Raw genomic sequence first — 18561 nt, 5'->3', positions numbered from 1 at the left:
TAGACCAAAAAATGTTGACCAATACTGTCTACGACCAAACCAGGTTGAATGCACACGATCTCGTCCGATCTCGGAAGTTAAGCAACATCGGGATTGGTTGCTACTTGGATGGGTGACCGCCTAGGAATACCAATTGTCATAGGCAAAATATTATTTTTAAAATATATTTAAATGTTAGCATTTTAAAGATTTTAGACCAAAAAATGTTTACCAACACTGTCTACGACCATACCAGGTTCAATGCACCCGATCACGTCCGATCTCGGAAGTTAAGCAACGTTGGGATTGGTTAGTACTTGGATGGGTGACCGCCTAGGAATACCAATTGTCTTAGGCACAATATGATTTATTTAAGTTTTACATTTTTAAATACATTAGACCATAAATGTTGACCAATACTGTCCACGACCATACCAGGTTGAATGCACACGATCTCGTCCGACCTCGGAAGTTAAGCAACGTCGGTATTGGTTAGTACTTGGATGGGTGACCGCCTAGGAATACCAATTGTCATAGGCAAAATATGACTTTTAAAATATATTTAAATGTTAACATTTTCAAAGATTTTAGACCAAAAAATGTTGACCAATACTGTCTACGACCATACCAGGTTGAATGCACCCGATCTCGTCCGATCTCGGAAGTTAAGCAACGTCGGGATTGGTTAGTACTTGGATGGGTGACCGCCTAGGAATACCAATTGTCGTAGGCAAAATATGATTTATTTAAGTTTTTACTTTTTTAAATAGATTAGACGTAAAATGTTGAGAAATACTGCTTACGACCATACCAGGTTGAATGCACCCGATCTCGTCCGATCTCGGAAGTTAAGTAACGTCGGGATTGGTTAGTACTTGGATGGGTGACCGCCTAGCAATACCAATTGTCATAGGCAAAATATGATTTTTAAAATATATTTAAATGTTAACATTTTTAAAGATTTTAGACCAAAAAATGTTGACCAATACTGTCTACGACCATACCAGGTTGAATGCACCCGATCTCGTCCGATCTCGGAAGTTAAGCAACGTCGGGATTGGTTAGTACTTGGATGGGTGACCGCCTAGGAATACCAATTGTCGTAGGCAAAATATGATTTATTTAAGTTTTTACATTTTTAAATAGATTAAACCTAAAAATGTTGACCAATACTGCATACGACCATACCAGGTTGAATGCACCCCATCTCGTCCGATCTCGGAAGTTAAGCAACGTCGGGATTGGTTAGTACTTGGATGGGTGACCGCCTAGGAATACCAATTGTCGTAGGCAAAATATGATTTATTTAAGTTTTTACATTTTTAAATAGATTAGACGTAAAATGTTGAGAAATACTGCTTACGACCATACCAGGTTGAATGCACCCGATCTCGTCCGATCTCGGAAGTTAAGCAACGTCGGGATTGGTTAGTACTTGGATGGGTGACCGCATAGGAATTCCAATTGTCATAGGCAAAATATGATTTATAAAATATATTTAAATGTTAACATTTTTGAAGATTTTAGACCAAAAAATGTTGACCAATACTGTCTACGACCAAACCAGGTTGAATGCACCCGATCTCGTCCGATCTCGGAAGTTAAGCAACATCGGGATTGGTTGCTACTTGGATGGGTGACCGCCTAGGAATACCAATTGTCATAGGCAAAATATTATTTTTAAAATATATTTAAATGTTAGCATTTTAAAGATTTTAGACCAAAAAATGTTTACCAACACTGTCTACGACCATACCAGGTTCAATGCACCCGATCACGTCCGATCTCGGAAGTTAAGCAACGTTGGGATTGGTTAGTACTTGGATGGGTGACCGCCTAGGAATACCAATTGTCTTAGGCACAATATGATTTATTTAAGTTTTACATTTTTAAATACATTAGACCATAAATGTTGACCAATACTGTCCACGACCATACCAGGTTGAATGCACACGATCTCGTCCGACCTCGGAAGTTAAGCAACGTCGGTATTGGTTAGTACTTGGATGGGTGACCGCCTAGGAATAGCAATTGTCGTAGGCAAAATATGATTTATTTAAGTTTTTACATTTTTAAATAGATTAGACCAAAAAATGTTGACTATTACTGGCTACGAACATACCAGGTTGAATGCACCCGATATCGTCCGATCTCGGAAGTTAAGCAACGTCGGGATTGGTTAGTACTTGGATGGGTGACCACCTAGGAATACCAATTGTCGTAGGCAAAATATGATTTATTTAAGTTTTTACATTTTTAAATAGATTAGACCTAAAAATGTTGACCAATACTGGCTACGACCATACCAGGTTGAATGCACCCCATCTCGTCCGATCTCGGAAGTTAAGCAACGTCGGGATTGGTTAGTACTTGGATGGGTGACCGCCTTGGAATACCAATTGTCGTAGGCACAATATGATTTGTTTAAGTTTTTACATTTTTAAATAGATTAGATCATAAATGTTGACCAATAATGTCTACGACCATACCAGGTTGAATGCACCCGATCTCGTCCGATCTCGGAAGTTAAGCAACGTCGGGATTGGTTAGTACTTGGATGGGTGACCGCCTAGGAATACCAATTGTCGTAGGCAAAATATGATTTATTTAAGTTTTTACTTTTTTAAATAGATTAGACGTAAAATGTTGAGAAATACTGCTTACGACCATATCAGGTTGAATGCACCCGATCTCGTCCGATCTCGGAAGTTAAGTAACGTCGGGATTGGTTAGTACTTGGATGGGTGACCGCCTAGCAATACCAATTGTCATAGGCAAAATATGATTTTTAAAATATATTTAAATGTTAACATTTTTAAAGATTTTAGACCAAAAAATGTTGACCAATACTGTCTACGACCATACCAGGTTGAATGCACCCGATCTCGTCCGATCTCGGAAGTTAAGCAACGTCGGGATTGGTTAGTACTTGGATGGGTGACCGCCTAGGAATACCAATTGTCGTAGGCAAAATATGATTTATTTAAGTTTTTACATTTTTAAATAGATTAAACCTAAAAATGTTGACCAATACTGCATACGACCATACCAGGTTGAATGCACCCCATCTCGTCCGATCTCGGAAGTTAAGCAACGTCGGGATTGGTTAGTACTTGGATGGGTGACCGCCTAGGAATACCAATTGTCGTAGGCAAAATATGATTTATTTAAGTTTTTACATTTTTAAATAGATTAGACGTAAAATGTTGAGAAATACTGCTTACGACCATACCAGGTTGAATGCACCCGATCTCGTCCGATCTCGGAAGTTAAGCAACGTCGGGATTGGTTAGTACTTGGATGGGTGACCGCATAGGAATTCCAATTGTCATAGGCAAAATATGATTTATAAAATATATTTAAATGTTAACATTTTTGAAGATTTTAGACCAAAAAATGTTGACCAATACTGTCTACGACCAAACCAGGTTGAATGCACCCGATCTCGTCCGATCTCGGAAGTTAAGCAACATCGGGATTGGTTGCTACTTGGATGGGTGACCGCCTAGGAATACCAATTGTCATAGGCAAAATATTATTTTTAAAATATATTTAAATGTTAGCATTTTAAAGATTTTAGACCAAAAAATGTTTACCAACACTGTCTACGACCATACCAGGTTCAATGCACCCGATCACGTCCGATCTCGGAAGTTAAGCAACGTTGGGATTGGTTAGTACTTGGATGGGTGACCGCCTAGGAATACCAATTGTCTTAGGCACAATATGATTTATTTAAGTTTTACATTTTTAAATACATTAGACCATAAATGTTGACCAATACTGTCCACGACCATACCAGGTTGAATGCACACGATCTCGTCCGACCTCGGAAGTTAAGCAACGTCGGTATTGGTTAGTACTTGGATGGGTGACCGCCTAGGAATACCAATTGTCATAGGCAAAATATGACTTTTAAAATATATTTAAATGTTAACATTTTCAAAGATTTTAGACCAAAAAATGTTGACCAATACTGTCTACGACCATACCAGGTTGAATGCACCCGATCTCGTCCGATCTCGGAAGTTAAGCAACGTCGGGATTGGTTAGTACTTGGATGGGTGACCGCCTAGGAATACCAATTGTCGTAGGCATAATATGATTTATTTAAGTTTTTACATTTTTAAATAGATTAGACCAAAAATGTTGACCAATACTGTCTACGACCATACCAGGTTGAATGCACCCGATCTCGTCCGATCTCGGAAGTTAAGCAACGTCGGGATTGGTTAGTACTTGGATGGGTGACCGCCTAGGAATAGCAATTGTCGTAGGCAAAATATGATTTATTTAAGTTTTTACATTTTTAAATAGATTAGACCAAAAAATGTTGACTATTACTGGCTACGAACATACCAGGTTGAATGCACCCGATATCGTCCGATCTCGGAAGTTAAGCAACGTCGGGATTGGTTAGTACTTGGATGGGTGACCACCTAGGAATACCAATTGTCGTAGGCAAAATATGATTTATTTAAGTTTTTACATTTTTAAATAGATTAGACCTAAAAATGTTGACCAATACTGGCTACGACCATACCAGGTTGAATGCACCCCATCTCGTCCGATCTCGGAAGTTAAGCAACGTCGGGATTGGTTAGTACTTGGATGGGTGACCGCCTTGGAATACCAATTGTCGTAGGCACAATATGATTTGTTTAAGTTTTTACATTTTTAAATAGATTAGATCATAAATGTTGACCAATACTGTCTACGACCATACCAGGTTGAATGCACCCGATCTCGTCCGATCTCGGAAGTTAAGCAACGTCGGGATTGGTTAGTACTTGGATGGGTGACCGCCTAGGAATACCAATTGTCGTAGGCAAAATATGATTTATTTAAGTTTTTACTTTTTTAAATAGATTAGACGTAAAATGTTGAGAAATACTGCTTACGACCATACCAGGTTGAATGCACCCGATCTCGTCCGATCTCGGAAGTTAAGTAACGTCGGGATTGGTTAGTACTTGGATGGGTGACCGCCTAGCAATACCAATTGTCATAGGCAAAATATGATTTTTAAAATATATTTAAATGTTAACATTTTTAAAGATTTTAGACCAAAAAATGTTGACCAATACTGTCTACGACCATACCAGGTTGAATACACCCGATCTCGTCCGATCTCGGAAGTTAAGCAACGTCGGGATTGGTTAGTACTTGGATGGGTAACCGCCTAGGAATACCAATTGTCGTAGGCAAAATATGATTTATTTAAGTTTTTACATTTTTAAATAGATTAGACCTAAAAATGTTGAACAATACTGCATACGACCATACCAGGTTGAATGCACCCGATCTCGTCCGATCTCGGAAGTTAAGCAACGTCGGGATTGGTTAGTACTTGGATGGGTGACCGCCTAGGAATACCAATTGTCGTAGGCATAATATCATTTATTTAAGTTTTTACATTTTTAAATAGATTAGACCATAAATGTTGACCAATACTGTCTACGACCATACCAGGTTGAATGCACCCGATCTCGTCCGATCTCGGAAGTTAAGCAACGTCGGGATTGGTTAGTACTTGGATGGGTGACCGCCTAGGAATACCAATTGTCGTAGGCAAAATATGATTTATTTAAGTTTTTACATTTTTAAATAGATTAGACCAAAAAATGTTGACCAATACTGGCTACGAACATACCAGGTTGAATGCACCCGATATCGTCCGATCTCGGAAGTTAAGCAACGTCGGGATTGGTTAGTACTTGGATGGGTGACCGCCTAGGAATACCAATTGTCGTAGGCAAAATATGATTTATTTAAGTTTTTACATTTTTAAATAGATTAGACCTAAAAATGTTGACCAATACTGGCTACGACCATACCAGGTTGAATGCACCCCATCTCGTCCGATCTCGGAAGTTAAGCAACGTCGGGATTGGTTAGTACTTGGTTGGGTGACCGCCTAGGAATACCAATTGTCGTAGGCACAATATGATTTGTTTAAGTTTTTACATTTTTAAATAGATTAGACCATAAATGTTGACCAATACTGTCTACGACCATACCAGGTTGAATGCACCCGATCTCGTCCGATCTCAGAAGTTAAGCAACGTCGGGATTGGTTAGTACTTGGATGGGTGACCGCCTAGGAATACCAATTGTCGTAGGCAAAATATGATTTATTTAAGTTTTTATTTTTTAAATAGATTAGACGTAAAATGTTGAGAAATACTGCTTACGACCATACCAGGTTGAATGCACCCGATCTCGTCCGATCTCGGAAGTTAAGTAACGTCGGGATTGGTTAGTACTTGGATGGGTGACCGCCTAGCAATACCAATTGTCATAGGCAAAATATGAATTTTAAAATATATTTAAAGGTTAACATTTTTAAAGATTTTAGACCAAAAAATGTTGACCAATACTGTCTACGACCATACCAGGTTGAATGCACCCGATCTCGTCCGATCTCGGAAGTTAAGCAACGTCGGGATTGGTTAGTACTTGGATGGGTGACCGCCTAGGAATACCAATTGTCGTAGGCATAATAACATTTATTTAAGTTTTTACATTTTTAAATAGATTAGACCATAAATGTTGACCAATACTGTTTACGACCATACCAGGTTGAATGCACCCGATCTCGTCCGATCTCGGAAGTTAAGCAACGTCGGGATTGGTTAGTACTTGGATGGGTGACCGCCTAGGAATACCAATTGTCGTAGGCAAAATATGATTTAGTTAAGTTTTTACATTTTTAAATAGATAAGACCAAAAAATGTTGACCAATACTGGCTACGAACATACCAGGTTGAATGCACCCGATCTCGTCCGATCTCGGAAGTTAAGCAACGTCGGGATTGGTTAGTACTTGGATGGGTGACCGCCTAGGAATACCAATTGTCATAGGCAAAATATGATTTATTTAAGTTTTTACATTTTTAAATAGATTAGACCTAAAAATGTTGTCCAATACTGCATACGACCATACCAGGTTGAATGCACCCCATCTCGTCCGATCTCGGAAGTTAAGCAACGTCGGGATTGGTTAGTACTTGGATGGGTGACCGCCTAGGAATACCAATTGTCGTAGGCACAATATGATTTGTTTAAGTTTTTACATTTTTAAATAGATTAGACCATAAATGTTGACCAATACTGTCTACGACCATACCAGGTTGAATGCACCCGATCTCGTCCGATCTCGGAAGTTAAGCAACGTCGGGATTGGTTAGTACTTGGATGGGTGACCGCCTGGAATACCAATTGTCGTAGGCAAAATATGATTTATTTAAGTTTTTACATTTTTAAATAGATTAGACCAAAAAATGTTGACCAATACTGGCTACGAACATACCAGGTTGAATGCACCCGATCTCGTCCGATCTCGGAAGTTAAGCAACGTCGGGATTGGTTAGTACTTGGATGGGTGACCGCCTAGGAATACCAATTGTCGTAGGCAAAATATGATTTATTTAAGTTTTTACACTTTTAAATAGATTAGACCTAAAAATGTTGACCAATACTGCATACGACCATACCAGGTTGAATGCACCCCATCTCGTCCGATCTCGGTGGTTAAGCAACGTCGGGATTGGTTAGTACTTGGATGGGTGACCGCCTAGGAATACCAATTGTCGTAGGCACAATATGATTTGTTTAAGTTTTTACATTTTTAAATAGATTAGACCATAAATGTTGACCAATACTGTCTACGACCATACCAGGTTGAATGCACCCGATCTCGTCCGATCTCGGAAGTTAAGCAACGTCGGGATTGGTTAGTACTTGGATGGGTGACCGCCTAGGAATACCAATTGTCGTAGGCAAAATATGATTTATTTAAGTTTTTACTTTTTTAAATAGATTAGACGTAAAATGTTGAGAAATACTGCTTACGACCATACCAGGTGGAATGCACCCGATCTCGTCCGATCTCGGAAGTTAAGCAACGTCGGGATTGGTTAGTACTAGGATGGGTGACCGCATAGGAATTCCAATTGTCATAGGCAAAATATGATTTATAAAATATATTTAAATGTTAACATTTTTGAAGATTTTAGACCAAAAAATGTTGACCAATACTGTCTACGACCAAACCAGGTTGAATGCACACGATCTCGTCCGATCTCGGAAGTTAAGCAATATCGGGATTGGTTGCTACTTGGATGGGTGACCGCCAAGGAATACCAATTGTCATAGGCAAAATATTATTTTTAAAATATATTTAAATGTTAGCATTTTTAAGATTTTAGACCAAAATATGTTTACCAACACTGTCTACGACCATACCAGGTTCAATGCACCCGATCTCGTCCGATCTCGGAAGTTAAGCAACGTTGGGATTGGTTAGTACTTGGATGGGTGACCGCCTAGGAATACCAATTGTCGTAGGCACAATATGATTTATTTAAGTTTTACATTTTTAAATAGATTAGACCATAAATGTTGACCAATACTGTCCACGACCATACCAGGTTGAATGCACCCGATCTCGTCCGATCTCGGAAGTTAAGCAACGTTGGGATTGGTTAGTACTTGGATGGGTGACCGCCTAGGAATACCAATTGTCGTAGGCACAATATGATTTATTTAAGTTTTTACATTTTTAAATAGATTAGACCATAAATGTTGACGATTAATGTCTACGACCCTACCAGGTTGAATGCACCCGATCTTGTCCGATCTCGAAAGTTAAGCAACGTCCGGATTGGTTAGTACTTGGATGGGTGACCGCCTAGGAATACCAATTGTCGTAGGCAAAATAATATTTATTTAACTTTTTACATTTTTAAATAGAATAGACCAAAAAATGTTGACCAATACTGGCTACGACCATACCTAGGAATACCAATTGTCGTAGGCACAATATGATTTATTTAAGTTTTTACATTTTTAAATAGATTAGACCATAAATGTTGACGATTACTGTCTACGACCATTCCAGGTTGAATGCACCCGATCTCGTCCGATCTCGGAAGTTAAGCAACGTCGGGATTGGTTAGTACTTGGATGGGTGACCGCCTAGGAATACCAATTGTCGTAGGCAAAATAATATTTATTTAACATTTTACATTTTTAAATAGAATAGACCAAAAAATGTTGAGCAATACTGGCTACGACCATACCTAGGAATACCAATTGTCGTAGGCACAATATGATTTATTTAAGTTTTTACATTTTTAAATTGATTAGACCATAAATGTTGACCAATACTGTCTACGACCATACCAGGTTGAATGCACCCGATCTCGTCCGATCTCGGAAGTTAAGCAACGTCGGGATTGGTTAGTACTTGGATGGGTGACCGCCTAGGAATACCAATTGTCGTAGGCAAAATATGATTTATTTAAGTTTTTACTTTTTTAAATAGATTAGACGCAAAATGTTGAGAAATACTGCTTACGACCATACCAGGTTGAATGCACCCGATCTCGTCCGATCTGGGAAGTTAAGCAACGTCGGGATTGGTTAGTACTTGGATTGGTGACCGCCTAGGAATACCAATTGTCGTAGGCACAATATGATTTATTTAAGTTTTTACATATTTAAATAGATTAGACCATAAATGTTGACCAATACTGTCTACGACCATACCAGGTTAAATGCACCCGATCTCGTCCGATCTCGGAAGTTAAGCAACGTCGGGATTGGTTAGTACTTGGATGGGTGACCGCCTAGGAATACCAATTGTCGTAGGCAAAATATGATTTATTTAAGTTTTTACTTTTTTAAATAGATTAGACGCAAAATGTTGAGAAATACTGCTTACGACCATACCAGGTTGAATGCACCCGATCTCGTCCGATCTGGGAAGTTAAGCAACGTCGGGATTGGTTAGTTCTTGGATGGGTGACCGCCTAGGAATACCAATTGTCGTAGGCACAATATGATTTATTTAAGTTTTTACATATTTAAATAGATTAGACCATAAATGTTGCCCAATACTGTCTACGACCATACCAGGTTGAATGCACCCGATCTCGTCCGATCTCGGAAGTTAAGCAACGTCGGGATTGGTTAGTACTTGGATGGGTGACCGCCTAGGAATACCAATTGTCGTAGGCAAAATATGATTTATTTAAGTTTTTACTTTTTTAAATAGATTAGACGTAAAATGTTGATAAATACTGCTTAAGACCATACCAGGTTGAATGCACCCGATCTCGTCCGATCTCGGAAGTTAAGCAACGTCGGGATTGGTTAGTACTTGGATGGGTGACCGCATAGGAATTCCAATTGTCATAGGCAAAATATGATTTATAAAATATATTTAAATGTTAACATTTTTGAAGATTTTAGACCAAAAAATGTTGACCAATACTGTCTACGACCATACCAGGTTGAATGCACCCGATCTCGTCCGATCTCGGAAGTTAAGCAACGTCGGGATTGGTTAGTACTTGGATGGGTGACCGCCTAGCAATACCAATTGTCATAGGCAAAATATGATTTTTAAAATATATTTAAATGTTAACATTTTTAAAGATTCTAGACCAAAAAATGTTGACCAATACTGTCTACGACCAAACCATGTTGAATGCACACGATCTCGTCCGATCTCGGAAGTTAAGCAACATCGGGATTGTTGGTACTTGGATGGGGGACCGCCTAGGAATACCAATTGTCATAGGCAAAATATTATTTTTAAAATATATTTAAATGTTAGCATTTTAAAGATTTTAGACCAAAATATGTTTACCAACACTGTCAACGACCATACCAGGTTCAGTGCACCCGATCTCGTCCGATCTCGGAAGTTAAGCAACGTTGGGATTGGTTAGTACTTGGATGGGTGACCGCCTAGGAATACCAATTGTCGTAGGCACAATATGATTTATTTAAGTTTTACATTTTTAAATAGATTAGACCATAAATGTTGACCAATACTGTCCACGACCATACCAGGTTGAATGCACCCGATCTCGTCCGATCTCGGAAGTTAAGCAACGTTGGGATTGGTTAGTACTTGGATGGGTGACCGCCTAGGAATACCAATTGTCGTAGGCACAATATGATTTATTTAAGTTTTTACATTTTTAAATAGATTAGACCATAAATGTTGACGATTAATGTCTACGACCCTACCAGGTTGAATGCACCCGATCTTGTCCGATCTCGAAAGTTAAGCAACGTCCGGATTGGTTAGTACTTGGATGGGTGACCGCCTAGGAATACCAATTGTCGTAGGCAAAATAATATTTATTTAACTTTTTACATTTTTAAATAGAATAGACCAAAAAATGTTGACCAATACTGGCTACGACCATACCTAGGAATACCAATTGTCGTAGGCACAATATGATTTATTTAAGTTTTTACATTTTTAAATAGATTAGACCATAAATGTTGACGATTACTGTCTACGACCATTCCAGGTTGAATGCACCCGATCTCGTCCGATCTCGGAAGTTAAGCAACGTCGGGATTGGTTAGTACTTGGATGGGTGACCGCCTAGGAATACCAATTGTCGTAGGCAAAATAATATTTATTTAACTTTTTACATTTTTAAATAGAATAGACCAAAAAATGTTGACCAATACTGGCTACGACCATACCTAGGAATACCAATTGTCGTAGGCACAATATGATTTATTTAAGTTTTTACATTTTTAAATTGATTAGACCATAAATGTTGACCAATACTGTCTACGACCATACCAGGTTGAATGCACCCGATCTCGTCCGATCTCGGAAGTTAAGCAACGTCGGGATTGGTTAGTCCTTGGATGGGTGACCGCCTAGGAATACCAATTGTCGTAGGCAAAATATGATTTATTTAAGTTTTTACTTTTTTAAATAGATTAGACGCAAAATGTTGAGAAATACTGCTTACGACCATACCAGGTTGAATGCACAAGATCTCGTCCGATCTGGGAAGTTAAGCAACGTCGGGATTGGTTAGTACTTGGATTGGTGACCGCCTAGGAATACCAATTGTCGTAGGCACAATATGATTTATTTAAGTTTTTACATATTTAAATAGATTAGACCATAAATGTTGACCAATACTGTCTACGACCATACCAGGTTAAATGCACCCGATCTCGTCCGATCTCGGAAGTTAAGCAACGTCGGGATTGGTTAGTACTTGGATGGGTGACCGCCTAGGAATACCAATTGTCGTAGGCAAAATATGATTTATTTAAGTTTTTACTTTTTTAAATAGATTAGACGCAAAATGTTGAGAAATACTGCTTACGACCATACCAGGTTGAATGCACCCGATCTCGTCCGATCTGGGAAGTTAAGCAACGTCGGGATTGGTTAGTACTTGGATGGGTGACCGCCTAGGAATACCAATTGTCGTAGGCACAATATGATTTATTTAAGTTTTTACATATTTAAATAGATTAGACCATAAATGTTGCCCAATACTGTCTACGACCATACCAGGTTGAATGCACCCGATCTCGTCCGATCTCGGAAGTTAAGCAACGTCGGGATTGGTTAGTACTTGGATGGGTGACCGCCTAGGAATACCAATTGTCGTAGGCAAAATATGATTTATTTAAGTTTTTACTTTTTTAAATAGATTAGACGTAAAATGTTGATAAATACTGCTTAAGACCATACCAGGTTGAATGCACCCGATCTCGTCCGATCTCGGAAGTTAAGCAACGTCGGGATTGGTTAGTACTTGGATGGGTGACCGCATAGGAATTCCAATTGTCATAGGCAAAATATGATTTATAAAATATATTTAAATGTTAACATTTTTGAAGATTTTAGACCAAAAAATGTTGACCAATACTGTCTACGACCATACCAGGTTGAATGCACCCGATCTCGTCCGATCTCGGAAGTTAAGCAACGTCGGGATTGGTTAGTACTTGGATGGGTGACCGCCTAGCAATACCAATTGTCATAGGCAAAATATGATTTTTAAAATATATTTAAATGTTAGCATTTTAAAGATTTTAGACCAAAATATGTTTACCAACACTGTCTACGACCATACCAGGTTCAATGCACCCGATCTCGTCCGATCTCGGAAGTTAAGCAACGTTGGGATTGGTTAGTACTTGGATGGGTGACCGCCTAGGAATACCAATTGTCGTAGGCACAATATGATTTATTTAACTTTTACATTTTTAAATAGATTAGACCATAAATGTTGACCAATACTGACCACGACCATACCAGGTTGAATGCACCCGATCTCGTCCGATCTCGGAAGTTAAGCAACGTTGGGATTGGTTAGTACTTGGATGGGTGACCGCCTAGGAATACCAATTGTCGTAAGCACAATATGATTTATTTAAGTTTTTACATTTTTAAATAGATTAGACCATAAATGTTGACGATTAATGTCTACGACCCTACCAGGTTGAATGCACCCGATCTTGTCCGATCTCGAAAGTTAAGCAACGTCCGGATTGGTTAGTACTTGGATGGGTGACCGCCTAGGAATACCAATTGTCGTAGGCAAAATAATATTTATTTAACTTTTTACATTTTTAAATAGAATAGACCAAAAAATGTTGACCAATACTGGCTACGACCATACCTAGGAATACCAATTGTCGTAGGCACAATATGATTTATTTAAGTTTTTACATTTTTAAATTGATTAGACCATAAATGTTGACCAATACTGTCTACGACCATACCAGGTTGAATGCACCCGATCTCGTCCGATCTCGGAAGTTAAGCAACGTCGGGATTGGTTAGTACTTGGATGGGTGACCGCCTAGGAATACCAATTGTCGTAGGCAAAATATGATTTATTTAAGTTTTTACTTTTTTAAATAGATTAGACGCAAAATGTTGAGAAATACTGCTTACGACCATACCAGGTTGAATGCACCCGATCTCGTCCGATCTGGGAAGTTAAGCAACGTCGGGATTGGTTAGTACTTGGATTGGTGACCGCCTAGGAATACCAATTGTCGTAGGCACAATATGATTTATTTAAGTTTTTACATATTTAAATAGATTAGACCATAAATGTTGACCAATACTGTCTACGACCATACCAGGTTAAATGCACCCGATCTCGTCCGATCTCGGAAGTTAAGCAACGTCGGGATTGGTTAGTACTTGGATGGGTGACCGCCTAGGAATACCAATTGTCGTAGGCAAAATATGATTTATTTAAGTTTTTACTTTTTTAAATAGATTAGACGCAAAATGTTGAGAAATACTGCTTAATACCATACCAGGTTGAATGCACCCGATCTCGTCCGATCTGGGAAGTTAAGCAACGTCGGGATTGGTTAGTACTTGGATGGGTGACCGCCTAGGAATACCAATTGTCGTAGGCACAATATGATTTATTTAAGTTTTTACATATTTAAATAGATTAGACCATAAATGTTGCCCAATACTGTCTACGACCATACCAGGTTGAATGCACCCGATCTCGTCCGATCTCGGAAGTTAAGCAACGTCGGGATTGGTTAGTACTTGGATGGGTGACCGCCTAGGAATACCAATTGTCGTAGGCAAAATATGATTTATTTAAGTTTTTACTTTTTTAAATAGATTAGACGTAAAATGTTGATAAATACTGCTTACGACCATACCAGGTTGAATGCACCCGATCTCGTCCGATCTCGGAAGTTAAGCAACGTCGGGATTGGTTAGTACTTGGATGGGTGACCGCATAGGAATTCCAATTGTCATAGGCAAAATATGATTTATAAAATATATTTAAATGTTAACATTTTTGAAGATTTTAGACCAAAAAATGTTGACCAATACTGTCTACGACCATACCAGGTTGAATGCACCCGATCTCGTCCGATCTCGGAAGTTAAGCAACGTCGGGATTGGTTAGTACTTGGATGGGTGACCGCCTAGCAATACCAATTGTCATAGGCAAAATATGATTTTTAAAATATATTTAAATGTTAACATTTTTAAAGATTCTAGACCAAAAAATGTTGACCAATACTGTCTACGACCAAACCAGGTTGAATGCACACGATCTCGTCCGATCTCGGAAGTTAAGCAACATCGGGATTGGTTGGTACTTGGATGGGGGACCGCCTAGGAATACCAATTGTCATAGGCAAAATATTATTTTTAAAATATATTTAAATGTTAGCATTTTAAAGATTTTAGACCAAAATATGTTTACCAACACTGTCTACGACCATACCAGGTTCAATGCACCCGATCTCGTCCGATCTCGGAAGTTAAGCAACGTTGGGATTGGTTAGTACTTGGATGGGTGACCGCCTAGGAATACCAATTGTCGTAGGCACAATATGATTTATTTAAGTTTTACATTTTTAAATAGATTAGACCATAAATGTTGACCAATACTGTCCACGACCATACCAGGTTGAATGCACCCGATCTCGTCCGATCTCGGAAGTTAAGCAACGTTGGGATTGGTTAGTACTTGGATGGGTGACCGCCTAGGAATACCAATTGTCGTAGGCACAATATGATTTATTTAAGTTTTTACATTTTTAAATAGATTAGACCATAAATGTTGACGATTAATGTCTACGACCCTACCAGGTTGAATGCACCCGATCTTGTCCGATCTCGAAAGTTAAGCAACGTCCGGATTGGTTAGTACTTGGATGGGTGACCGCCTAGGAATACCAATTGTCGTAGGCAAAATAAGATTTATTTAAGTTTTTACATTTTTAAATAGATTAGACCAAAAAATGTTGACCAATACTGGCTACGACCATACCTAGGAATACCAATTGTCGTAGGCAAAATAAGATTTATTTAAGTTTTTACATTTTTAAATAGATTAGACCAAAAAATGTTGACCAATACTGGCTACGACCATACCTAGGAATACCAATTGTCGTAGGCACAATATGATTTATTTAAGTTTTTACATTTTTAAATTGATTAGACCATAAATGTTGACCAATACTGTCTACGACCATACCAGGTTGAATGCACCCGATCTCCTCCGATCTCGGAAGTTAAGCAACGTCGGGATTGGTTAGTACTTGGATGGGTGACCGCCTAGGAATACCAATTGTCGTAGGCAAAATATGATTTATTTAAGTTTTACATTTTTAAATAGATTAGACCATAAATGTTGACCAATACTGTCCACGACCATACCAGGTTGAATGCACACGATCTCGTCCGATCTCGGAAGTTAAGCAACATCGGGATTGTTGGTACTTGGATGGGGGACCGCCTAGGAATACCAATTGTCATAGGCAAAATATTATTTTTAAAATATATTTATATGTTAGCATTTTAAAGATTTTAGACCAAAATATGTTTACCAACACTGTCTACGACCATACCAGGTTCAATGCACCCGATCTCGTCCGATCTCGGAAGTTAAGCAACGTTGGGATTGGTTAGTACTTGGATGGGTGACCGCCTAGGAATACCAATTGTCGTAGGCACAATATGATTTATTTAAGTTTTACATTTTTAAATAGATTAGACCATAAATGTTGACCAATACTGTCCACGACCATACCAGGTTGAATGCACCCGATCTCGTCCGATCTCGGAAGTTAAGCAACGTTGGGATTGGTTAGTACTTGGATGGGTGACCGCCTAGGAATACCAATTGTCGTATGCACAATATGATTTATTTAAGTTTTTACATTTTTAAATAGATTAGACCATAAATGTTGACGATTAATGTCTACGACCCTACCAGGTTGAATGCACCCGATCTTGTCCGATCTCGAAAGTTAAGCAACGTCCGGATTGGTTAGTACTTGGATGGGTGACCGCCTAGGAATACCAATTGTCGTAGGCAAAATAAGATTTATTTAACTTTTTACATTTTTAAATAGAATAGACCAAAAAATTTTGACCAATACTGGCTACGACCATACCTAGGAATACCAATTGTCGTAGGCACAATATGATTTATTTAAGTTTTTACATTTTTAAATTGATTAGACCATAAATGTTGACCAATACTGTCTACGACCATACCAGGTTGAATGCACCCGATCTCGTCCGATCTCGGAAGTTAAGCAACGTCGGGATTGGTTAGTACTTGGATGGGTGACCGCCTAGGAATACCAATTGTCGTAGGCAAAATAATATTTATTTAACTTTTTACATTTTTAAATAGAATAGACCAAAAAATGTTGACCAATACTGGCTACGACCATACCTAGGAATACCAATTGTCGTAGGCACAATATGATTTATTTAAGTTTTTACATTTTTAAATTGATTAGACCATAAATGTTGACCAATACTGTCTACGACCATACCAGGTTGAATGCACCCGATCTCGTCCGATCTCGGAAGTTAAGCAACGTCGGGATTGGTTAGTACTTGGATGGGTGACCGCCTAGGAATACCAATTGTCGTAGGCAAAATATGATTTATTTAAGTTTTTACTTTTTTAAATAGATTAGACGCAAAATGTTGAGAAATACTGCTTACGACCATACCAGGTTGAATGCACCCGATCTCGTCCGATCTGGGAAGTTAAGCAACGTCGGGATTGGTTAGTACTTGGATTGGTGACCGCCTAGGAATACCAATTGTCGTAGGCACAATATGATTTATTTAAGTTTTTACATATTTAAATAGATTAGACCATAAATGTTGACCAATACTGTCTACGACCATACCAGGTTAAATGCACCCGATCTCGTCCGATCTCGGAAGTTAAGCAACGTCGGGATTGGTTAGTACTTGGATGGGTGACCGCCTAGGAATACCAATTGTCGTAGGCAAAATATGATTTATTTAAGTTTTTACTTTTTTAAATAGATTAGACGCAAAATGTTGAGAAATACTGCTTACGACCATACCAGGTTGAATGCACCCGATCTCGTCCGATCTGGGAAGTTAAGCAACGTCGGGATTTTTTAGTACTTGGATGGTTGACCGCCTAGGAATACCAATTGTCGTAGGCACAATATGATTTATTTAAGTTTTTACATATTTAAATAGATTAGACCATAAATGTTGCCCAATACTGTCTACGACCATACCAGGTTGAATGCACCCGATCTCGTCCGATCTCGGAAGTTAAGCAACGTCGGGATTGGTTAGTACTTGGATGGGTGACCGCCTAGGAATACCAATTGTCGTAGGCAAAATATGATTTATTTAAGTTTTTACTTTTTTAAATAGATTAGACGTAAAATGTTGATAAATACTGCTTAAGACCATACCAGGTTGAATGCACCCGATCTCGTCCGATCTCGGAAGTTAAGCAACGTCGGGATTGGTTAGTACTTGGATGGGTGACCGCATAGGAATTCCAATTGTCATAGGCAAAATATGATTTATAAAATATATTTAAATGTTAACATTTTTGAAGATTTTAGACCAAAAAATGTTGACCAATACTGTCTACGACCATACCAGGTTGAATGCACCCGATCTCGTCCGATCTCGGAAGTTAAGCAACGTCGGGATTGGTTAGTACTTGGATGGGTGACCGCCTAGCAATACCAATTGTCATAGGCAAAATATGATTTTTAAAATATATTTAAATGTTAACATTTTTAAAGATTCTAGACCAAAAAATGTTGACCAATACTGTCTACGACCAAACCAGGTTGAATGCACACGATCTCGTCCGATCTCGGAAGTTAAGCAACATCGGGATTGTTGGTACTTGGATGGGGGACCGCCTAGGAATACCAATTGTCATAGGCAAAATATTATTTTTAAAATATATTTAAATGTTAGCATTTTAAAGATTT

At 38.6% G+C, this 18561-nt stretch overlaps 43 non-coding genes and 52 pseudogenes across 43 annotated transcripts; all 95 read left to right on the top strand.

Annotated features, from left to right (window-relative positions):
- Window positions 1-26: 26 nt before the first annotated feature.
- Window positions 27-145, top strand: LOC146153710 (5S ribosomal RNA; annotated as a pseudogene).
- A 73-nt stretch (window positions 146-218) lies between these two features.
- Window positions 219-337, top strand: LOC146153709 (5S ribosomal RNA; annotated as a pseudogene).
- Window positions 338-400: 63 nt separating this feature from the next.
- LOC146153708 (5S ribosomal RNA) lies at window positions 401-519 on the top strand (annotated as a pseudogene).
- A 74-nt stretch (window positions 520-593) lies between these two features.
- On the top strand, window positions 594-712 carry LOC146153707 (5S ribosomal RNA). Its single transcript, XR_014494952.1, has one exon. It is a non-coding gene; the product is annotated as a 5S ribosomal RNA (ribosomal RNA).
- Window positions 713-776: 64 nt separating this feature from the next.
- LOC146153706 (5S ribosomal RNA) lies at window positions 777-895 on the top strand (annotated as a pseudogene).
- A 74-nt stretch (window positions 896-969) lies between these two features.
- On the top strand, window positions 970-1088 carry LOC146153705 (5S ribosomal RNA). The gene has a single exon (XR_014494951.1). It is a non-coding gene; the product is annotated as a 5S ribosomal RNA (ribosomal RNA).
- A 65-nt stretch (window positions 1089-1153) lies between these two features.
- Window positions 1154-1272, top strand: LOC146153704 (5S ribosomal RNA; annotated as a pseudogene).
- A 64-nt stretch (window positions 1273-1336) lies between these two features.
- On the top strand, window positions 1337-1455 carry LOC146153703 (5S ribosomal RNA). The gene has a single exon (XR_014497875.1). It is a non-coding gene; the product is annotated as a 5S ribosomal RNA (ribosomal RNA).
- Window positions 1456-1529: 74 nt separating this feature from the next.
- On the top strand, window positions 1530-1648 carry LOC146153702 (5S ribosomal RNA; annotated as a pseudogene).
- A 73-nt stretch (window positions 1649-1721) lies between these two features.
- Window positions 1722-1840, top strand: LOC146153701 (5S ribosomal RNA; annotated as a pseudogene).
- A 63-nt stretch (window positions 1841-1903) lies between these two features.
- On the top strand, window positions 1904-2022 carry LOC146153700 (5S ribosomal RNA; annotated as a pseudogene).
- Window positions 2023-2087: 65 nt separating this feature from the next.
- Window positions 2088-2206, top strand: LOC146153699 (5S ribosomal RNA; annotated as a pseudogene).
- A 65-nt stretch (window positions 2207-2271) lies between these two features.
- LOC146153698 (5S ribosomal RNA) lies at window positions 2272-2390 on the top strand (annotated as a pseudogene).
- A 64-nt stretch (window positions 2391-2454) lies between these two features.
- On the top strand, window positions 2455-2573 carry LOC146153697 (5S ribosomal RNA). Its single transcript, XR_014494950.1, has one exon. It is a non-coding gene; the product is annotated as a 5S ribosomal RNA (ribosomal RNA).
- Window positions 2574-2637: 64 nt separating this feature from the next.
- On the top strand, window positions 2638-2756 carry LOC146153696 (5S ribosomal RNA; annotated as a pseudogene).
- A 74-nt stretch (window positions 2757-2830) lies between these two features.
- On the top strand, window positions 2831-2949 carry LOC146153695 (5S ribosomal RNA). The gene has a single exon (XR_014494949.1). It is a non-coding gene; the product is annotated as a 5S ribosomal RNA (ribosomal RNA).
- A 65-nt stretch (window positions 2950-3014) lies between these two features.
- LOC146153694 (5S ribosomal RNA) lies at window positions 3015-3133 on the top strand (annotated as a pseudogene).
- Window positions 3134-3197: 64 nt separating this feature from the next.
- Window positions 3198-3316, top strand: LOC146153693 (5S ribosomal RNA). The gene has a single exon (XR_014497874.1). It is a non-coding gene; the product is annotated as a 5S ribosomal RNA (ribosomal RNA).
- Window positions 3317-3390: 74 nt separating this feature from the next.
- LOC146153692 (5S ribosomal RNA) lies at window positions 3391-3509 on the top strand (annotated as a pseudogene).
- A 73-nt stretch (window positions 3510-3582) lies between these two features.
- Window positions 3583-3701, top strand: LOC146153691 (5S ribosomal RNA; annotated as a pseudogene).
- A 63-nt stretch (window positions 3702-3764) lies between these two features.
- Window positions 3765-3883, top strand: LOC146153690 (5S ribosomal RNA; annotated as a pseudogene).
- A 74-nt stretch (window positions 3884-3957) lies between these two features.
- On the top strand, window positions 3958-4076 carry LOC146153689 (5S ribosomal RNA). Its single transcript, XR_014494948.1, has one exon. It is a non-coding gene; the product is annotated as a 5S ribosomal RNA (ribosomal RNA).
- A 64-nt stretch (window positions 4077-4140) lies between these two features.
- Window positions 4141-4259, top strand: LOC146153688 (5S ribosomal RNA). The gene has a single exon (XR_014496680.1). It is a non-coding gene; the product is annotated as a 5S ribosomal RNA (ribosomal RNA).
- Window positions 4260-4324: 65 nt separating this feature from the next.
- LOC146153687 (5S ribosomal RNA) lies at window positions 4325-4443 on the top strand (annotated as a pseudogene).
- Window positions 4444-4508: 65 nt separating this feature from the next.
- On the top strand, window positions 4509-4627 carry LOC146153686 (5S ribosomal RNA; annotated as a pseudogene).
- A 64-nt stretch (window positions 4628-4691) lies between these two features.
- Window positions 4692-4810, top strand: LOC146153685 (5S ribosomal RNA). Its single transcript, XR_014494947.1, has one exon. It is a non-coding gene; the product is annotated as a 5S ribosomal RNA (ribosomal RNA).
- Window positions 4811-4874: 64 nt separating this feature from the next.
- On the top strand, window positions 4875-4993 carry LOC146153684 (5S ribosomal RNA; annotated as a pseudogene).
- A 74-nt stretch (window positions 4994-5067) lies between these two features.
- LOC146153683 (5S ribosomal RNA) lies at window positions 5068-5186 on the top strand. The gene has a single exon (XR_014495591.1). It is a non-coding gene; the product is annotated as a 5S ribosomal RNA (ribosomal RNA).
- A 65-nt stretch (window positions 5187-5251) lies between these two features.
- Window positions 5252-5370, top strand: LOC146153682 (5S ribosomal RNA). Its single transcript, XR_014495921.1, has one exon. It is a non-coding gene; the product is annotated as a 5S ribosomal RNA (ribosomal RNA).
- Window positions 5371-5434: 64 nt separating this feature from the next.
- On the top strand, window positions 5435-5553 carry LOC146153681 (5S ribosomal RNA). The gene has a single exon (XR_014494945.1). It is a non-coding gene; the product is annotated as a 5S ribosomal RNA (ribosomal RNA).
- Window positions 5554-5618: 65 nt separating this feature from the next.
- On the top strand, window positions 5619-5737 carry LOC146153680 (5S ribosomal RNA; annotated as a pseudogene).
- Window positions 5738-5802: 65 nt separating this feature from the next.
- Window positions 5803-5921, top strand: LOC146153679 (5S ribosomal RNA; annotated as a pseudogene).
- A 64-nt stretch (window positions 5922-5985) lies between these two features.
- Window positions 5986-6104, top strand: LOC146153678 (5S ribosomal RNA). The gene has a single exon (XR_014497136.1). It is a non-coding gene; the product is annotated as a 5S ribosomal RNA (ribosomal RNA).
- A 63-nt stretch (window positions 6105-6167) lies between these two features.
- LOC146153677 (5S ribosomal RNA) lies at window positions 6168-6286 on the top strand (annotated as a pseudogene).
- Window positions 6287-6360: 74 nt separating this feature from the next.
- Window positions 6361-6479, top strand: LOC146153676 (5S ribosomal RNA). Its single transcript, XR_014494944.1, has one exon. It is a non-coding gene; the product is annotated as a 5S ribosomal RNA (ribosomal RNA).
- Window positions 6480-6543: 64 nt separating this feature from the next.
- Window positions 6544-6662, top strand: LOC146153675 (5S ribosomal RNA). Its single transcript, XR_014495830.1, has one exon. It is a non-coding gene; the product is annotated as a 5S ribosomal RNA (ribosomal RNA).
- Window positions 6663-6727: 65 nt separating this feature from the next.
- LOC146153674 (5S ribosomal RNA) lies at window positions 6728-6846 on the top strand (annotated as a pseudogene).
- Window positions 6847-6911: 65 nt separating this feature from the next.
- LOC146153673 (5S ribosomal RNA) lies at window positions 6912-7030 on the top strand (annotated as a pseudogene).
- Window positions 7031-7094: 64 nt separating this feature from the next.
- On the top strand, window positions 7095-7212 carry LOC146153672 (5S ribosomal RNA). Its single transcript, XR_014496690.1, has one exon. It is a non-coding gene; the product is annotated as a 5S ribosomal RNA (ribosomal RNA).
- Window positions 7213-7277: 65 nt separating this feature from the next.
- On the top strand, window positions 7278-7396 carry LOC146153671 (5S ribosomal RNA). Its single transcript, XR_014498259.1, has one exon. It is a non-coding gene; the product is annotated as a 5S ribosomal RNA (ribosomal RNA).
- Window positions 7397-7461: 65 nt separating this feature from the next.
- LOC146153670 (5S ribosomal RNA) lies at window positions 7462-7580 on the top strand (annotated as a pseudogene).
- A 64-nt stretch (window positions 7581-7644) lies between these two features.
- Window positions 7645-7763, top strand: LOC146153669 (5S ribosomal RNA). The gene has a single exon (XR_014494943.1). It is a non-coding gene; the product is annotated as a 5S ribosomal RNA (ribosomal RNA).
- A 64-nt stretch (window positions 7764-7827) lies between these two features.
- Window positions 7828-7946, top strand: LOC146153668 (5S ribosomal RNA; annotated as a pseudogene).
- Window positions 7947-8020: 74 nt separating this feature from the next.
- LOC146153667 (5S ribosomal RNA) lies at window positions 8021-8139 on the top strand (annotated as a pseudogene).
- A 73-nt stretch (window positions 8140-8212) lies between these two features.
- On the top strand, window positions 8213-8331 carry LOC146153666 (5S ribosomal RNA). The gene has a single exon (XR_014497533.1). It is a non-coding gene; the product is annotated as a 5S ribosomal RNA (ribosomal RNA).
- A 63-nt stretch (window positions 8332-8394) lies between these two features.
- Window positions 8395-8513, top strand: LOC146153665 (5S ribosomal RNA). The gene has a single exon (XR_014496505.1). It is a non-coding gene; the product is annotated as a 5S ribosomal RNA (ribosomal RNA).
- Window positions 8514-8577: 64 nt separating this feature from the next.
- On the top strand, window positions 8578-8696 carry LOC146153664 (5S ribosomal RNA; annotated as a pseudogene).
- Window positions 8697-8864: 168 nt separating this feature from the next.
- Window positions 8865-8983, top strand: LOC146153663 (5S ribosomal RNA). The gene has a single exon (XR_014496409.1). It is a non-coding gene; the product is annotated as a 5S ribosomal RNA (ribosomal RNA).
- A 168-nt stretch (window positions 8984-9151) lies between these two features.
- Window positions 9152-9270, top strand: LOC146153662 (5S ribosomal RNA). The gene has a single exon (XR_014494942.1). It is a non-coding gene; the product is annotated as a 5S ribosomal RNA (ribosomal RNA).
- A 64-nt stretch (window positions 9271-9334) lies between these two features.
- LOC146153661 (5S ribosomal RNA) lies at window positions 9335-9453 on the top strand (annotated as a pseudogene).
- A 64-nt stretch (window positions 9454-9517) lies between these two features.
- On the top strand, window positions 9518-9636 carry LOC146153660 (5S ribosomal RNA). Its single transcript, XR_014496963.1, has one exon. It is a non-coding gene; the product is annotated as a 5S ribosomal RNA (ribosomal RNA).
- A 64-nt stretch (window positions 9637-9700) lies between these two features.
- On the top strand, window positions 9701-9819 carry LOC146153659 (5S ribosomal RNA; annotated as a pseudogene).
- A 64-nt stretch (window positions 9820-9883) lies between these two features.
- Window positions 9884-10002, top strand: LOC146153658 (5S ribosomal RNA). Its single transcript, XR_014494941.1, has one exon. It is a non-coding gene; the product is annotated as a 5S ribosomal RNA (ribosomal RNA).
- Window positions 10003-10066: 64 nt separating this feature from the next.
- On the top strand, window positions 10067-10185 carry LOC146153657 (5S ribosomal RNA; annotated as a pseudogene).
- A 74-nt stretch (window positions 10186-10259) lies between these two features.
- On the top strand, window positions 10260-10378 carry LOC146153656 (5S ribosomal RNA; annotated as a pseudogene).
- A 74-nt stretch (window positions 10379-10452) lies between these two features.
- Window positions 10453-10570, top strand: LOC146153655 (5S ribosomal RNA; annotated as a pseudogene).
- Window positions 10571-10643: 73 nt separating this feature from the next.
- Window positions 10644-10762, top strand: LOC146153654 (5S ribosomal RNA; annotated as a pseudogene).
- A 63-nt stretch (window positions 10763-10825) lies between these two features.
- On the top strand, window positions 10826-10944 carry LOC146153653 (5S ribosomal RNA). The gene has a single exon (XR_014496503.1). It is a non-coding gene; the product is annotated as a 5S ribosomal RNA (ribosomal RNA).
- Window positions 10945-11008: 64 nt separating this feature from the next.
- Window positions 11009-11127, top strand: LOC146153652 (5S ribosomal RNA; annotated as a pseudogene).
- Window positions 11128-11295: 168 nt separating this feature from the next.
- Window positions 11296-11414, top strand: LOC146153651 (5S ribosomal RNA). The gene has a single exon (XR_014496408.1). It is a non-coding gene; the product is annotated as a 5S ribosomal RNA (ribosomal RNA).
- Window positions 11415-11582: 168 nt separating this feature from the next.
- Window positions 11583-11701, top strand: LOC146153650 (5S ribosomal RNA). Its single transcript, XR_014496991.1, has one exon. It is a non-coding gene; the product is annotated as a 5S ribosomal RNA (ribosomal RNA).
- A 64-nt stretch (window positions 11702-11765) lies between these two features.
- On the top strand, window positions 11766-11884 carry LOC146153649 (5S ribosomal RNA; annotated as a pseudogene).
- Window positions 11885-11948: 64 nt separating this feature from the next.
- LOC146153648 (5S ribosomal RNA) lies at window positions 11949-12067 on the top strand. Its single transcript, XR_014496962.1, has one exon. It is a non-coding gene; the product is annotated as a 5S ribosomal RNA (ribosomal RNA).
- Window positions 12068-12131: 64 nt separating this feature from the next.
- On the top strand, window positions 12132-12250 carry LOC146153647 (5S ribosomal RNA; annotated as a pseudogene).
- Window positions 12251-12314: 64 nt separating this feature from the next.
- Window positions 12315-12433, top strand: LOC146153646 (5S ribosomal RNA). Its single transcript, XR_014494940.1, has one exon. It is a non-coding gene; the product is annotated as a 5S ribosomal RNA (ribosomal RNA).
- A 64-nt stretch (window positions 12434-12497) lies between these two features.
- On the top strand, window positions 12498-12616 carry LOC146153645 (5S ribosomal RNA; annotated as a pseudogene).
- Window positions 12617-12690: 74 nt separating this feature from the next.
- Window positions 12691-12809, top strand: LOC146153644 (5S ribosomal RNA; annotated as a pseudogene).
- Window positions 12810-12882: 73 nt separating this feature from the next.
- LOC146153643 (5S ribosomal RNA) lies at window positions 12883-13001 on the top strand. Its single transcript, XR_014497532.1, has one exon. It is a non-coding gene; the product is annotated as a 5S ribosomal RNA (ribosomal RNA).
- A 63-nt stretch (window positions 13002-13064) lies between these two features.
- On the top strand, window positions 13065-13183 carry LOC146153642 (5S ribosomal RNA; annotated as a pseudogene).
- A 64-nt stretch (window positions 13184-13247) lies between these two features.
- Window positions 13248-13366, top strand: LOC146153641 (5S ribosomal RNA; annotated as a pseudogene).
- Window positions 13367-13534: 168 nt separating this feature from the next.
- Window positions 13535-13653, top strand: LOC146153640 (5S ribosomal RNA). Its single transcript, XR_014494939.1, has one exon. It is a non-coding gene; the product is annotated as a 5S ribosomal RNA (ribosomal RNA).
- Window positions 13654-13717: 64 nt separating this feature from the next.
- On the top strand, window positions 13718-13836 carry LOC146153639 (5S ribosomal RNA; annotated as a pseudogene).
- Window positions 13837-13900: 64 nt separating this feature from the next.
- LOC146153638 (5S ribosomal RNA) lies at window positions 13901-14019 on the top strand. The gene has a single exon (XR_014496961.1). It is a non-coding gene; the product is annotated as a 5S ribosomal RNA (ribosomal RNA).
- A 64-nt stretch (window positions 14020-14083) lies between these two features.
- On the top strand, window positions 14084-14202 carry LOC146153637 (5S ribosomal RNA; annotated as a pseudogene).
- A 64-nt stretch (window positions 14203-14266) lies between these two features.
- On the top strand, window positions 14267-14385 carry LOC146153636 (5S ribosomal RNA). The gene has a single exon (XR_014494938.1). It is a non-coding gene; the product is annotated as a 5S ribosomal RNA (ribosomal RNA).
- Window positions 14386-14449: 64 nt separating this feature from the next.
- On the top strand, window positions 14450-14568 carry LOC146153635 (5S ribosomal RNA). Its single transcript, XR_014497873.1, has one exon. It is a non-coding gene; the product is annotated as a 5S ribosomal RNA (ribosomal RNA).
- A 74-nt stretch (window positions 14569-14642) lies between these two features.
- On the top strand, window positions 14643-14761 carry LOC146153634 (5S ribosomal RNA; annotated as a pseudogene).
- A 74-nt stretch (window positions 14762-14835) lies between these two features.
- Window positions 14836-14954, top strand: LOC146153633 (5S ribosomal RNA; annotated as a pseudogene).
- A 73-nt stretch (window positions 14955-15027) lies between these two features.
- Window positions 15028-15146, top strand: LOC146153632 (5S ribosomal RNA). Its single transcript, XR_014497531.1, has one exon. It is a non-coding gene; the product is annotated as a 5S ribosomal RNA (ribosomal RNA).
- Window positions 15147-15209: 63 nt separating this feature from the next.
- On the top strand, window positions 15210-15328 carry LOC146153631 (5S ribosomal RNA). The gene has a single exon (XR_014496502.1). It is a non-coding gene; the product is annotated as a 5S ribosomal RNA (ribosomal RNA).
- Window positions 15329-15392: 64 nt separating this feature from the next.
- Window positions 15393-15511, top strand: LOC146153630 (5S ribosomal RNA; annotated as a pseudogene).
- Window positions 15512-15783: 272 nt separating this feature from the next.
- LOC146153629 (5S ribosomal RNA) lies at window positions 15784-15902 on the top strand. Its single transcript, XR_014496051.1, has one exon. It is a non-coding gene; the product is annotated as a 5S ribosomal RNA (ribosomal RNA).
- Window positions 15903-15965: 63 nt separating this feature from the next.
- LOC146153628 (5S ribosomal RNA) lies at window positions 15966-16083 on the top strand (annotated as a pseudogene).
- Window positions 16084-16156: 73 nt separating this feature from the next.
- LOC146153627 (5S ribosomal RNA) lies at window positions 16157-16275 on the top strand. The gene has a single exon (XR_014497530.1). It is a non-coding gene; the product is annotated as a 5S ribosomal RNA (ribosomal RNA).
- A 63-nt stretch (window positions 16276-16338) lies between these two features.
- LOC146153626 (5S ribosomal RNA) lies at window positions 16339-16457 on the top strand. Its single transcript, XR_014498497.1, has one exon. It is a non-coding gene; the product is annotated as a 5S ribosomal RNA (ribosomal RNA).
- Window positions 16458-16521: 64 nt separating this feature from the next.
- Window positions 16522-16640, top strand: LOC146153625 (5S ribosomal RNA; annotated as a pseudogene).
- A 168-nt stretch (window positions 16641-16808) lies between these two features.
- Window positions 16809-16927, top strand: LOC146153624 (5S ribosomal RNA). Its single transcript, XR_014494937.1, has one exon. It is a non-coding gene; the product is annotated as a 5S ribosomal RNA (ribosomal RNA).
- A 168-nt stretch (window positions 16928-17095) lies between these two features.
- LOC146153623 (5S ribosomal RNA) lies at window positions 17096-17214 on the top strand. The gene has a single exon (XR_014494936.1). It is a non-coding gene; the product is annotated as a 5S ribosomal RNA (ribosomal RNA).
- Window positions 17215-17278: 64 nt separating this feature from the next.
- On the top strand, window positions 17279-17397 carry LOC146153622 (5S ribosomal RNA; annotated as a pseudogene).
- A 64-nt stretch (window positions 17398-17461) lies between these two features.
- Window positions 17462-17580, top strand: LOC146153621 (5S ribosomal RNA). Its single transcript, XR_014496960.1, has one exon. It is a non-coding gene; the product is annotated as a 5S ribosomal RNA (ribosomal RNA).
- A 64-nt stretch (window positions 17581-17644) lies between these two features.
- Window positions 17645-17763, top strand: LOC146153620 (5S ribosomal RNA; annotated as a pseudogene).
- Window positions 17764-17827: 64 nt separating this feature from the next.
- LOC146153619 (5S ribosomal RNA) lies at window positions 17828-17946 on the top strand. Its single transcript, XR_014494934.1, has one exon. It is a non-coding gene; the product is annotated as a 5S ribosomal RNA (ribosomal RNA).
- Window positions 17947-18010: 64 nt separating this feature from the next.
- Window positions 18011-18129, top strand: LOC146153618 (5S ribosomal RNA; annotated as a pseudogene).
- A 74-nt stretch (window positions 18130-18203) lies between these two features.
- On the top strand, window positions 18204-18322 carry LOC146153617 (5S ribosomal RNA; annotated as a pseudogene).
- A 74-nt stretch (window positions 18323-18396) lies between these two features.
- Window positions 18397-18514, top strand: LOC146153616 (5S ribosomal RNA; annotated as a pseudogene).
- Window positions 18515-18561: the final 47 nt, after the last annotated feature.

The sequence above is a fragment of the Ascidiella aspersa genome, chromosome 4, assembly GCF_963924565.1.
Source record: "Ascidiella aspersa chromosome 4, kaAscAspe10.2, whole genome shotgun sequence".
NCBI lineage: Eukaryota > Metazoa > Chordata > Ascidiacea > Phlebobranchia > Ascidiidae > Ascidiella > Ascidiella aspersa.
This window is presented reverse-complemented; position numbering and strand designations above follow the sequence as displayed.